The sequence below is a fragment of the Phasianus colchicus genome, chromosome 14 (assembly GCF_987193195.1).
Source record: "Phasianus colchicus chromosome 14, bPhaCol1.hap1.1, whole genome shotgun sequence".
NCBI lineage: Eukaryota > Metazoa > Chordata > Aves > Galliformes > Phasianidae > Phasianus > Phasianus colchicus.
Genome location: NC_143449.1, coordinates 7,818,295 through 7,832,958, shown reverse-complemented (window position 1 = coordinate 7,832,958; position 14,664 = coordinate 7,818,295). Strand labels below are relative to the sequence as shown.

At 51.6% G+C, this 14,664-nt stretch overlaps 1 protein-coding gene across 3 annotated transcripts in view; it reads right to left on the bottom strand.

The window, feature by feature from the left end:
- Positions 1 to 7,885, bottom strand: part of NEXMIF (neurite extension and migration factor) — a 120,248-nt gene extending 112,363 nt beyond the window's left edge. For 2 of the 3 annotated variants that reach the window (XM_031594441.2, XM_090150180.1), the window contains exon 1: positions 7,796 to 7,885. The gene's annotated coding sequence lies outside the window, so the exon portion shown is untranslated. Of the gene's footprint in view, positions 1 to 7,282; positions 7,377 to 7,795 lie in introns of those variants that run through there. The other variant, XM_090150179.1, reaches the window with a different exon arrangement.
- Between the last annotated feature and the right edge of the window lie 6,779 nt (positions 7,886 to 14,664).

Below are 14,664 nucleotides of genomic sequence, written 5' to 3'. Positions count from 1 at the left end.
AATTTTGAGCTGGTAGAGTCTTCATGCCTTCCTCCTCCCTGATCCATTCCCTTCACAGGCAGCCCTGTGCCCAGCAGCCTTCCCCACTCCTTGTGCTCAGGCATGACGTCCCAGACCTGACCTCCCTGTGCAGCTTTGGAGCAGATCTCTTCCAGGCAGCTGACATTTAAATAACTTCTGTATTGACTTTCCTCTGCCGCACCTCGAGCCCTTCTTGTTTTCCTTACGTCCATATTCCAAATTCAGCTCTGTGCAGCCATGGCAGAGGATATCAGAACAGAGCCTGACTGGTAATCAATGAACACCTCCATGCTGCATCTCCTTGGACGCACAGCACGAGAGATTCCGCTCTCTTCGTGCACAGATTGGCTGTTTTGGATAAACCCAGAGAAGCAGGAGAAGGTTCTTCCCAAACCTGCAGCACGTTTCAGACACTGCTAAGCCTGTGAACTTTCCTTTAACTCGCATTAAACCGATACAACTTTTAATTAAAAAAGTAATTTTGAAAAATTGCTTGTGCGGTGCATAAGGTGATGTTCAGACAGCATCACTGATCCCCAGAGTTCTGCAGCCTTGAGTTTAATAAACTGAATTTTCAAAAGTAAACACAGCTTGCATCAGCAGAGCCTTCTGCTTTGGGCCCAGATTCTTCACCCGCGTGGCGTTGGCCCTCAGAGCCAAACCCAGCCCCACGTCCCTGCTGCACTTCTGGCCAATGGGACAACACCACCCAAATAAAAACCCAACTGGAACATGCTCCTCCAGGCAGAAGCCAGTCCAAAATAGCCTCAGGTTTCCCTCTGTACAGCTTTTGTAACTGTTCACCTGTTCTGCTTGCAAGGGTTGTTAAATAACTCACTTCACTCCCCTGCCATGTCAGCAGGGCTCTGTTTCTCCCTGGGCTGGCTGGCTCCTCGACACGGCCCCAAGAGGTGGGCCATGGAGCAGCAGCACTGCGCTGACCCCAAACACCAGGAGCTCGCTTATTAATTCAACGTCATTAAATATAAATACAGCGTTTACCACTTTCACCCATGCTTATTTGCATTACTTTTTTTTTTTTTTTTTTTTTTTTTTATGTCATTAGAAAGGGCAAAACGAGTCCCCTTAACGTTCTCTTGCCTATTCCACCAGGACACTGGAGGGCTGCACCTAATTTCTTGCTGCCAGTGAAACCTAGTGCAGGTCAAGGTCAAGCTCGCTGGGGCCCTGGGCAGCCTGATCTGCTGCTTTATCCAGCAGTCGGCAGCCCTGCCCACAGCAGGGCTTGGAACTAGATGATCTTTGAGGTCCCTTCCAACCCAAGCCATTCTATGGTTCTATGATTCTAAACAAGTGTGCAAATACTTCAATGAGGTCTGGTTTTAGGCTATCTGACAACACGCACAACAACTCCAGAAGACACAACACTCCTTCTCTATCTGAAGAGCTCTACTCGGCAGATCAGCTTTTCAGAGATGTGCTAGTTTCAGCTGTAACAAGCTCTTCACACTTTTTGTAACTAATGGGCTCCACATATTCATCTCCAAAGAGCATAAATTCCCTTCCTCCCTTTCCCTTTTAAATAAGCCAGGCAACATTACAAAAAATAACATCTGTGCCGCAGTTATGCAAGAAGCAGCATGATCACCATTAAATTGAACACTACAAAAATAGCTGAATTTTTCAAAATACATATAAACAAAGGTCTGCCTTTACACCCTGAAACCAGGAACGTTATCGCTGCCACCTCTGCTCCTCACTCATTCTGAGCTCCTTGTTCCTCATCGGTGCTTCACGGCTGCGGATGGGAAGTTCCAACACAGGTGGTACGGACACGAGTACCTGATTCTGGATGGAAAGGGCTCGAGTGTGTCATAAGAAGATGAAGAATCCCAAAAGCAATTTTAGTACGAGTATTCATTTTATTGGAGTATGCAAACAGCACTACGTATTTTCTCGTAATAGTTCGCAAGCATTCTCTTCTCATAAATATAGGTCAACAGAGCTAAACTCTGTTTTTGCCTCAACTCCCACTTTAAATGCATAAAGAATGAGATTTTTAAGGAGCGAAATGAAAGAAATGGTCTATTTCATGCTATTATGTGCCCAGCCAAGGATCCCAATGGGTTTGTTTGGGCTTTAAAAACAAAACAAAAAAACCCTTGGCATTTGTCAGACTAAAACCATTTTTCTTTGGTCTTTGCACAACCATCCTTTCCAGATTTGAATAAATAACATCAAACAGATTCTTTTGACTCCCATTACCATGAAACACACAGAAGTTGCTCGAGGAGAGACAGAGCGATGTGGGAACACGTCAGACAGCAAGGAAAGAAGAGGAGCACCCCGCACCATGGCCACACCACACACAGTACAACACCCCCACCAGCACTGAGCGGCCGCCAGCATCCACTCCCCAACCCACAGTGCTGAGGGCTGGGTTCAACCCAAGGGAACAACTGTGTGTCATTCCTCTGCTCATTCCCAGCACCACGGCCAGCTGCCAAGGTTGGAAGTGAACCGATGGCCCCTTCAAATTCACCCCAAGCCAACTTTTAGAGGATGGCACTCATCCAGCACACACACACTAGCATTTGGCCAGAGGAAATCTGAGCACGCAGGTTGTACGTGCAGAGGTGAGCGTTGTAAATGAGGGAGGAAGGACAGATGTTGTTAATGAGAAAAAAACTGATAGAGGCACTGGGATACCATGCTTGCTTAAGGTGTTAATCAGAAATCAATAATTCCATCCACCCCTCGTGCAGTGGTAACCACGTCACAGCCCACAGCTACCTAAGAACAGACCCTGCACACAGAGGCCACAAAGCACCGCATCCCAAAGCTGGAACAGCTGCTGCACCCCGACACCAACACTGAGCCCACGGGGAACCTACATCCAACACGGAGCTGCCCAATGCATTCTCAGCCCTTCTGCTCAAGCCAACCCAAAAATATATACCTTCAAACCACTGACTTCCTGAAAGCACAGTGCAAAAAGGCTGTGTGTTAACCGCTAACACGGGGACAGGGCAGCTCAAATGGAGACAGAGCCTGGCAAGGAATTAGTTCACATTAAAGAAAGGAGCATGCACAATAAACAAAAGCGTTTTTGCTGCAGCACATACTCCCCATCAAGCGATAAGCTAACCAGACAAATACGACAATTAAGCGAGCGAAGGTTACTGGGTTAGGACAAATTATTTTCCTGCAGGAGGTTCCAGCTGACGGCGTCTCCGCGGGTCACCCAATGGCTCCAGTTCTACTTCCAGCCCCGGGGGCCAGAGAGGGTCCAATGCCCCAGCACCACCCACATCAGCCCACGTACTCCTGTGTGAGCTGGCAGCGCCTACCCGATGTGTTTCAGAACCAATACATCACACGCACAGGGAATCTAGGACAAGCTGCGACATGGACAGGTGGTTTTGATATAGTGGGCATCCTCGGATAGATATAAACAAACCATGGGAAATCACCGCCAGCACTCCCCGCAGAGGCAGCGGGAACACGAGATTTGTGTTTGCTTTAACACGAACTGAACAACGGCGGTTAGCGGCAGGCTTCCCCTTCTGCCCTTCCCGAATTTCTCCCCACCTCTCCACATTTAAGGCATGGCAATCCACCAAGACAACCTGCTCACACAACGTGAGAATCCTGACGCAATGGATAGGAAAGCGCTATTATTTTATATATATAAATGTATAGCTTCAGCCAAAATGCTAAAAATTAAAAAAGAGCTTCAGTGGCACTTCTGAAGAATAAAAAAAAAAAAAAAAAAAAGCTTTGGAAGCTTTAGATTTGAAGCTTCACAAGCTTCTTATGAAAAATGCAAGCTTTGAAAAACTTCTGAAGATTTAATGTTCTTACTCTGGGCTCTTCTACTGCCAATGGACTACGGATGCTGTAACTAATAAAAAATAATTAATGCCAATAAACAGGCTTTTCCATAAAGCCTCAGCTTCTCTTCTCCATCAAAGGCCCGAGCCATTCACTGGCACATTGTGCAGAGAACAAAATCCATGGGGCCCCTCCTGTCTACACACAGTTCTCCAGCACTACAGCTCAGCACCACAGCCCCTCATCCAGCCAGAGGGCTGAACGCAAACGACCCCAAAGCTACGTGCCACGTGTGCCAGGTACACAGCCACTGCCTTGCTGGGAATCAGCGGCCGGTCCATGTGGTCCAGGGAAGCAGAAGCATGCACTGGGTCGTGCACAGAGGGATGACTGAGCTGAGCCACCTGCTGACACAGCGACCTCAGTAATGGCAATGACTGTTCAGAAAGGTGTTGGAAAGGGTCTGGCGAATGGAGCAGGTGAGCAGAGCCAGGCCTTTTGGACAAACCTACCATGGTCAGACTAAGGGACAACGGTGGAATAACTGGAAAGGATCCATCAGGAACCTCACATCCGCCCACGTTCTTAAGGCACTACACAAAAATTATTAAAAAAAAAAAAAAAAAGACAAATGAGACAAACGTGATCAATGAATGGAAATTGCCAGCAGAATTTTCTATCATGGGAGACTATCCAGACAAGAGCTTGGAAATATCACACAAATTGGGCATTTCACAGTAAGAGTTGCCAGAGCTTTGTTAAACCAAGCAGGACCGCAGGATGAGCTTGTGCTGCAGAACCAACCCCTCTTAACAGCTGAGGGTCAGGGCTCTGCCCGGGCTCAGGGCTGAGCCGTGCTGTGCAGGGCTGCCACGGTCCCAAAGCCCCAGCCCCAGCTCAGGGCCGCAGCATCGCCTGCCTAGGAGGGACACGGGAACACCTGCAAACGAGGAATTGTCGAGATTTAAAGTTTTAACACGAGCTAGCAAACGCCAGGGATGAAAGAAAGCCTGGGATGAAAGATCTCCGTGACACCTGCTTTGAATAAAAAGGTTCTGCTACAAAAATATCGGAGACCTGCTGGTCTAGAGCCTTTGCTTCGTGCCATTCCCCAGACGTCAATTTGCAAGAGATGCACACAAAAGCAGCATTACACAGATTACATGCTATTCCCCTGAACTGCAAACAAAATCCACCCGGCGCTGCCGCACCAAAGCCACCCTCCATCCGCCCGCATGGAGCCTTCATTACGGAGCAGGGATCAGAGCTGCTCTGCACACAGCAGCTCCCAGCACCACCTCTCCTGCAGCTCAGCTCCACCGGATCCCAAATCTGTGCACGTCCACGGCTGCAGAACCGCAAAGCCAACACTGGGCACCAACAGCAGGGCAGCTCGTCCTGAGCTCATGCACCCTGCAGAAAGAAGCCATGCCCAAGTGCGGATGCTCAAACCAGCTCACAGCCTCCTGCACACTCAGTGTGACAACAGCCTCAATACACAACAACGAGCAGTGCCAGCACAGTGAAGGCACCTGGAGCCTGACCCCTGTGGCAGGGCCGGCCCTTTGCTGGGACAGACAATGCTTGGGGGAGCACGTTGGCTCACTGCCAGCTCTGCCACAAAGCCAGGCATGCCAGCACCTGGCAGAACACACAGAGATGGGCACAGAGCTTGCTCCAATGGGGCTGGAAGCTCAGAGATGCAGCAGCAACAGAAAGCACAACCTGCTGACAGGTGAGAGCGCAGCACCTTGCATGTAACAGGTGGATTTCACTGATGCTATTTTGTTCCTAATTCTCCAAATGTATGTATTTATTTAATTCCTTCACAGATCAACAACGGTCATTTCTGAGAAGCAATTGCAATCCTGTGGTGTTTGACATTTGCCCTGCTGCTCTTGGGGCTGAGCACAGAAGCAACATCCGCAGCACTGCACGGGACAAGGGTGAGCTCTGATATGCACACAGCTCTTTCCTCTGAGACAGATTATTTCCCAAAACCACTTTCCGTTTGCTTGCAGCAGGGCACAAAGTTTACAGGGACCATTCGTCGCTGTGCTCAGGGCAATGGGCACAGAGGGCCATGGCTGCTGTCACCTCAATGCAATGGAGGAGCACCGCTGCTTTCCTGCCCTGCCCCTGGGTGCCAGCCTGCACGGGCTTTGTGTGGGGACACTTTCTCCCTCCTGGTTCTGCATCCCATACCTCATTTCCCAAAAGCAGAAAGGAAAAAGCCGCACCAAGCCACGCACAAAGCATCAGCGAAGAGGAGGGCCCACCACATGCCCCACACACCGCACTGCTGACCGCGCTCAGCTACAACAGAACAACTGCAGCCTTCTCCTTCCTTTATACCCCAGAGAGACCTTCAGCACTCGGAACCGACCGTCCAACGGGTAGCGGGAGCCCCTGCTCCAAAAGGCGACAGCAGACAAAAAGAAAAGGAGAGCAGGGGAAGCCCCTGGGCCCCGCAGCGCGGCACAGGGACGGGCAGGCCGGGTCCCGTCCTGCTCCATTCATTTGGCCGAGCCGGGCAGCGCCGGAGCCGGCCGCCTTTCCCCGCGGTCGGATACGCGCTCACAAAGGTACCGCACGCTGCGCGGGCCGGCAGGGCTCGCTTTCTTCCCTCGCTCGCTCGGAGCTTTTGGGAAACAATTATTCACCGGCCCCGCCGCAACGAGCGGAGCCCGATCGGCGCAGCTCTGTACGGGCCGCCGCCACCGCTCAGCTCCATCGCCGCCCGGCCCAGCGGCGGTCCCCGCGCTGCCCCTGCCCGGCCGCAGCATCCCGGGCACGGCCGCCTCCATCCCTTCAAAATAAAACGAAATAAAATAATAGAGCGTTGGCGCGTGGCAGATTTATTCACCGAGCGGGCTGATTTATTGAGCAGACTTGACATACATCAAACCCTACTACGGGCTTACATAATTGTTATCCGCTCGCAGCTCCGCTCCTTTTGTCAGACGCGTTCGGGAGAAGCGATGCGACAACGGCCGCTGCCGCAGCCCGGCCCGGCTGCTCCCCACCTGCGGCGGAGCCTTTGTGCTCCCCGGCCGTGCCCGGCCGCCCCGCAGCCCAACGCGCGGGTCCGAGGCCGCTCCCGGCGCAGGGCAGGGCCGGGCCGCTCCGGGGCCGGGAAACGGCGACCGCCGCCCGCGACCGCGGGGCCGGAGCGCGGCGCAGACAATGCGGCGGCCCCGATCGCGGGCAGCGCCGCCGGGCCGCTCCCGGTGCCCCGCTCGGCGCGGGGCCTACGGCTGCAGGGCGGCCCGATGCCACCCGCGCGGGGGACCGCGGCCGCCGGCGTCCCGCGTGCCCCGCACCCCCCGGCCCCGGGCCGCGCGCAGCCCCCTCCTCCTCCTCCTCTTCCTTCTCCTCCTCCTCCTCCTCCTCCCCCGCCGCCCCCTCCTCCGCGCCCCCGCCCGCCTCGCGCCCCCCTTCGGCCGCTCCCGTCGCCGGGACTCACCTCAACGCCGGACCCGCGCGGGAGGCGGCCGCCAGGGGCCGGGGGTCCCCCCGCCCGCCCGGCGGCGGCGGCGGCGACGGCGGCGGCGTTGTTGGTGACGGCGTTGGCTGCGGCGCCGAGCGCTGCTCCATGCGCCCCGGGCCCCGGCGCGCGCAGGTGGACGCGCCCGCCCCCCCGCCCCTCCCCCGCGCGCCGGCCCCCGCCCCTCCCCCTCCCCGCCGCCCCCCCCACGGCCGCCGCCGCCGCCGCCGCCGCCGGCCCTCGGCGCCCCGCCGCCCCCCGCGGGCTGCACGCCGCCGCCTCCCGCCCCGACGCCGCTCCGCAGCCGCCGCTGCCATTGTTCCCTCCGCCGCGGGACCGCCGCCGCCCCCCCGGCCCCAGCTCCGCGCCCGCTCCCCACCCCCCCTCGCCCCGGCCGCTCGGCGGGAGCGCGCACCGCGCCGCCGTTGGGCATAAAGGGCGCGCGGCCGCGGCCCCTCCGGCGGCGTGGCGGTGCGGGGCGGGGCGGCTCACCTGGCGCCGGGCCGCGGGCAGGTGCCGCCGCCTGGGCCCGCCGTGCCCCCGGCGGGGAGGGGCGGCATCGCGGCGCGGGGCACGGCCGGGCCGGGCGCGGCTGCGGGAGGGAAGAGGGAGGGACGAGGGAGGGCGGCCGCTGCCGCACCGCGGCGGTGCTGCGGGAGAGGGGGAGCGGCGGCGGCGGCGGCGGGAGGCGGTGCCGGGCCGCGGTACGGCCCCGGTGGGCGCGGGGCAGCGCCGGGAAGGAGGGACCCGCGGCATCGCCCCCGCGGCCCCGCCCGCCCCTCCCCGAGCGCCGGAGCTGAAAGTTGTGCACCTGCGCCCGCGGGGTCAGCGCGGGGCTTGGGAAACGGGGAGCGGACCCGGAGACCCGGAGCGCGGCGCGGCTGCGGCGGGGAAGGAGGAGCGGCATCGCCGCGAGCCTTCGGGCTCCGTTACCGCGCGCCTCGGTATCGAGCGGAGGTTCCTACGTTAAAGTTTCCGCTTGCGACTCGCGCGGAGCGCCGCTGCTTTTCCATCCCCGACGCTGCACGGCTTACGCTCCGACAGGTCGGGCAGGTGCCACCGGGACTTGCAGGTGACGCGATGGGGCACCGGAGCGCCCCGAGCTCAGCGCCCCGCACGCCTGGCTCGGCGCTGCGCCGCGGGCAGCCACGCGTTTGTTCCTCGGGAAGAGCCGCGCCCAGGCCGCGCCGCACGCAGCCGCGACCGCCCGTGCAGCACCCCGCACAGCGGCTGCCGTCGGTTTCCCTCCCGGCAGCAGCTCGTCGCTGCGGGAGTTGCAGAGTTCGGTCCTCGCAGCTTTGCGCATCCCCAGCGCCCGCCACAGCGCTGCCTTTAACTTCACCCCGCAGGTCGTTTTCTCCGCAGAAAGATTAAACTAACAGAAATGAGCATCAGCTTTACAGGCGCGCTGACGTGATGGAAGCGCAGCCACCCGCCCTGGCTGGAGGATACTGAATTTCCAGAGTGCCACTTAAGAGCCACGCGTGTCTAAGAACAGGTGCTAAGGGAGCTCCTTGTGGCAGAATGATCCTCCAGCCGCGATGGGAGGAGCGATTGCCATCCACCAGCACATGGCACTGCCCTCCTTGCACCGCTAACCCCCTGGCATAGCGTGGCTGGAATGCAGCGCAGCCAGTCTCCCCCAGGTGTGGCAGAGATGATGCTTACACCTGTCCTATTCTTCCTGCTGCCTTCAAACAACACCTTCCTGCTCAGACGACTGCTTTCAGGCACTGCTTGTTGGTACGCCCGAGAAGGGAAGTCACCATGCATGGCCACAGAACCTGGATGATGATAACAGCTACATTCACACTCCAGAGCCGCAGCTTTTTCTCAGGTGCCTGGGAGAGACATGAAGGGAAGGAGAGGGTGCAGGAGGTGTGAAGGGATGTGCTGGAAAAACAGTCCCTGGAGAGGTCTGTTATCCAGGCACAGTTGCCCAAAACAGTTCTGTTTGGAGATGGAGGCAGGGACTGGGCTGGAAAGAAGACAGCAGACCCATAGCTGGAGCATACTGCACAGAGGGTTTTGTGCTGTTAGTAGGGCGAAAGCAATTGGAACAGGGAATAGAAGGCACTCCATGCCCAGGGCTTTGGTTCAGGCAAGTGACCCTGTTGCCTCCTTCCCCCGGTCCTCACGTGTGATTCAGTCCTGACTGCTGGTGGTGGAAAAGAATTCTCAGCCTCCAAACAGTGATTCACTCCTATTGAGGCCAAAGCAATTCCTGAAGCAGAAACAAAGCTGGGATTATGAACTGCCATGTGCAGAATGGCTCCTGGCCCGTCACCCCTGCAAGCTGTGCAGCTTAATCATATAGCATGGAAATGCAGCACTACAGGGTCTGTCACTAGCAAGGTCACAGGTGGCAAAAAGACTCCTTCCACATTCCCTGGTGTTTTTGTACCCCTTTCCAGAATGCTGAGGAGCTGGAGAAACACAACGCTGCTCAGGCATGCCTTCCCTTTGTCCTGACCCGTGATGTTTTGGGAACACTGAGAAAGGTGAAAGTCAGAGCCAGTGGGGAGACAAACTCCTGCTGTGCCTGGTAAGGCCATGCGAGGAAAGAAAGTAAGGAGGGGCCCAGATTTGTTTTCCGGTCTTCCCTGTTCCTTTATACGCTTCTTGTTCCACTGGTTAACCGCCCTCCAGCCCCCCCAGCACCCCTCCTTCACCCCACCATCACAAGGCTGAAAAACCCTCCTCATTCAAGTCAGAAAGTTCCAGCAGATTAATAACCTCTGAGGCTCCCATGGCTGAATACAACATTAAAACTGTGTTGCTAATTGGCTCTGATCTCCCAAATTAGTCCATACCTATTTCTCTATTTTCTCTCCCTTCTCTTTCCCAACACTTCAACTTTAAATCACAAATCTTGCTTCAGATCGCACATTTATCTTACCATGTTCCCATGGCCAAACACCTGATTATTTGTGGCTTCTGAACAGGAGGAAATAAAAGCACACATTTGTGCCTTGGCCAAGAGGAACACTCTGCGGACAGAGGGCTCTGTGTTCTTCCATTTCCTTGGCAGGCCTCACACCCTTGGACATTTAGGGGAGGCTACTGTATTAGCAGAGGAAAGAAAAAAAAGAAAACCACCAACCAACCAAAACACACACACACACAAAAAAAAACCCAAACAACCCAGCAACTACAAAAAAGGCTTAAGAATGGTCTGGTGTATTTGCAACGAGCCAGAGCACAGGTTAGAACAAAATCTGGAGAAAGCAAAAGGATCAGGATACACACAAGGAGGAAGTGGAGGTGAAGGAAAGTGGGACCGATACACCAAACAGCCCCTGCTCACCAAATCTACTGCTCGGGCAGCAATTCCTGGGCCAGCAAGAGGCCAGCTTGCTGTGCATCCATCATGGATTTGATCCACTCGCAGGCAGTCAATCTAGTGCACCAGGTTACACGGGATGCTTCTGCTACGTGCACAGCCGATGAACTGCAGACAAGCAGTAGGTGGTTCTGGCCCTAACCACTGCTTTGGCCAAGCTGCCGTGCATCTAAAATCCTGGATGAGCACGGCAGAGTTGAAAAGAGCTGGTGAGAACTCCGTGCCAACAGATGGCAACTCAAATTCTGTTTAGCCTTGTTATGTTTCATGTTACGCTCCTGTCTCCGTTTGGGGCGGGCTGCATGGAAACAGGAGGCAAATCGCATTTCCTTGTGCATCTTGGCTGCACCCACATCGACATGAATAGAAAGGTACAAATCCTGGGGGGTTTACTACCTGCTTTTCCTCAGGACCATAGTTCATTAAGTACAAGAAAAGCAGCTTCATTAGCATGCGTTAACCAGCGACTTTCGTATTACCGCTACTGTCTCCAATCAAAGAGTCATTTATGGAAAACAAGGGCAGAGGGGAGAAGTTGCTTTGGCAGCTTTAAGATTATACGCCCAAAGCTTTATACCCTCTGTCTTATATTTTTATGTTAAAGCATCATGAGATATTACCATATTTTTCATTATTATTTGTGGCACTAAATACTGAAGCACACAGTGCCAGATGGCTAATATTCAGAATAAAAATAATGCAAGGCCAATCATGTATTCATCCCACTTTCCTAATGCACACAGCTAAAATATTAGCAGGCTTAAAATCTGTTTGGTTGTTTTTTTTTTTTTTCAATGTAGAAGAATAGCACATTACAGAATTATATGCAGGCATATAATCATATAAGTGTGCATGAATAAAAATCTGAATTTCCATTTTGTCTGTGTTGCAAGGATCTTCAAACATGGGTGCATCTTCTTTCACTTTTTAGAAGGTTATTTTGCCCAGTAAGGAAAACCAAATAGTTCTGAAACGCATTAGGAACATAAGAAAAACCTTTTCCCAGAGAGCATTACTGGTATGAAATACTTTTTTTTTTTTAATATATAAACAGCTTGAGTCCTAAACTTAACCAGATGGAAACGTGCCTACAAAGAATTGGATCTAATTCAGCAGAGACTGACAGCCAATAGATGAGCCAATTTAGACCATCGTATGCCAAAAATGGTCAATCATGTTATCTTATGTGTGACTCTACTCTGGCAGATGCCTACTCTATCCAAAGGACTCTAAGCATCTTTTTGGAAGACAGGATTATTTAACACACGCTTTAGAAACATCATAACAATGCTTGATTTTTCTGGAAATATTCCATTTAGTTTCAGCATTTTCACAAGGGATTTTTATTAATTTGAGGATATATGGCATTTTAATCATCTCCTTGCAGAAAAAATGCTTTCCAACACAACAAAAACCAAGCTGCAGTTCAATGAGAGCCCCCTATTTATTTTAATATCAGTGAAAGGAAAGTTTTGCACCCATGCAAACCAACTTAGACAAAATGTTCCTTCCTTGGACAAAATGTTTACTTTTGACAATAAAAAGAAACACAACTAGAACTACAGACTAAATATACTTCTTTCATCTCTCATCAACTTCCCAACAATAAAGGCTAAGGTAAAGATTAAAGGGCATTTTTTATAGTCAGAGGTGGCCTGTTTGTTGTTTTGGTAACTCAGTCACTGGGTATCACATTTTCCCTCCAGAGAGATGCTGAAGATCTGCCGTTCATCTGCTCAGCTTGCAGCACAAAAGGATCACTTCCCATCTCCACCACAACACTTACTTAGCTCCTCCTCTAGGAAATGCAGAGCATGCATGCATGCTTTTTTTTTTCTCCTTTCCATCTTGCATCTAGTTTAAATAAGAACAGTAAAAAAGGGGGAAAATCCTTATTCAATTATTAGCCTGTCCTAGGTAAACAGGGCAGCTCGGTTAGCTCTGCAATGCATCACATGGCCTGTAGTTGTAGCTTGCTGTCAGCATGGACTCTGTTTAAATTAGCCTGATTTTCAGCTTTGCACTGAAGCCCTAGGAGTTCTCAAGTGCTGAGACTCCTCTGCCCCCCAGATTGAAAGCTCCACAAACCAATGTAAACACTTACGGGGTCATCTTCTTTCACAGGACACTGTGCAAGGCATCGCTGTAAGGAAATTAATGTCTTCTAATCTACTGTTCCACAGAGAATAGCACAAGCTTTTCTCCCAAAGAGGAGGGCAGCGGTTCTGCTGGGTAGCCTGCAGTTTGGGATCTTCCTGACAATCGCACGCAAAGTTGTGATTTCATTCCATAGAGTAGGTAATGACAGTACTGCCTGAAGTAACCTGACCTCACAGCAAAAAGAAGCTAGGCAATTGATCTATGGAATTTGTGGCAAGGTCTCAATTGCCAGCTTTCATCCACAGCCTTCTGTGATGACAGCACCAGGATTTTGAGACCCACAGGTGTTAACCTTGACTGAAGTCCCAACATTTGGATGGATTTAGAGGTCTTCCATGAAGGACAAAAGTGCACTCTCAGTTGTGAGACCATTTTTGTACATTATTCCAGTTCTCTTCAAACACAGTGGCTTTCTTTCCTGATGCAGATTACAAACTTGGGGTCAAACAGCACAAAGAAACTTAGCACTAAGAACTTCCTTCACCTATTTGCTCTCACTACTGCTAACTGTTGTATGATCTGTGACTCAAAACTACGGTGGCAACAGTTGGATAATTCACTGGATATTACGTTGGTGGTTTTTTTTCACTCCTGTGTGGCCACGTTCCTTTTTTAGCACTTGTTTTAGAGAAGAGCACCATCTGAATTCAGTTGGCTATGTTGCCACTAAATGGTAAACCAATGTTTTCTGAAGTTCCTGCACAGCCATTCTAACAGCTCTTATAACACTTTCTGTAATGACGACTTCAGAACAAGTGTGCATTAAAACAAGCTGGTGTTGCCTTCAAAATATACCAGAGAGAATCCTGCTCTCTGCCAGGAACCATGCACTTCAGTCAGACACATAACAAAGTAATCTACCAAGGAATCTTTTCTTGCTAAGAGACACAGCTCTTCTACTCAACTGGTTACGCTTAGATCATGCAAGTTCAATGCCTTCTATGCTTAGATGACACACACACATCTCTGAGCTTACACCTCACTTACACTGTACTAAAACTTATTTTTAGTCACTCTCAAGCTTTAAGAATGTGATGTGGCCATTTATAGAGAAATCCACCAGGATGACAACACGGGTCCTAGAGTAAGACTTTTTGCCCCCACTCTGGGATGCCACCACTCCATTTCCATGACCACCTGCATCTCACTGCAGCCAACAGGAACACGACCACATGTGTTCAACACATCACAGGCAGTTTACAGACTTTTCAACATTTTCTACTTGACTGTTATTACATGAGAACCATAAGTTGTCAGCAGGCGCTGCAGCCTCTTAGTCTTCTGCTCATCACGTTCTGACCGATGCGAGCTGTCAGACTAAATCCAAATTGTCAAACAGCTGTAATTTGCAGATTTAGTAAAAGAGCTTAAAATTCCTTTAAGTAAAGTTCTTAAGAGATGTGTCCAATGAATTTTAAAGCCTATGCAAGTTAGCAGAGTTTTCTACTTTTTTTTTTTTTTTCACCCTTTTAATACTAGTAAAGCAGCTTTGGTCTAAATCAGAGACGAGCCTGTATTTCCTCCGAATAAATTCCCACCAAGACCTTGATATCAGAGACTGAAAACAGCCATTTATAGGATTTGTTTGTCTAGACACCTATTAGAATCACTTGGACATTTATTTGCTAGAATTAAGACTTCCTTCCAGTAAACCAAACAATAACTAGAAAGTTTGGGGGCCTTAAATGCAAGCAAAACCAGAACATAATCAATATAAAACACTTTTTGACATCTTCTGGAGTTGTTAATCTATTGAAATCAAAAGAGAATTATAGAAAACAAGTGTTATTTGCCTTTGACTTGCTATAAATTGCTTCCACGCTATTTATAGTAGGTAATATATTCAGTATTGCAGTCT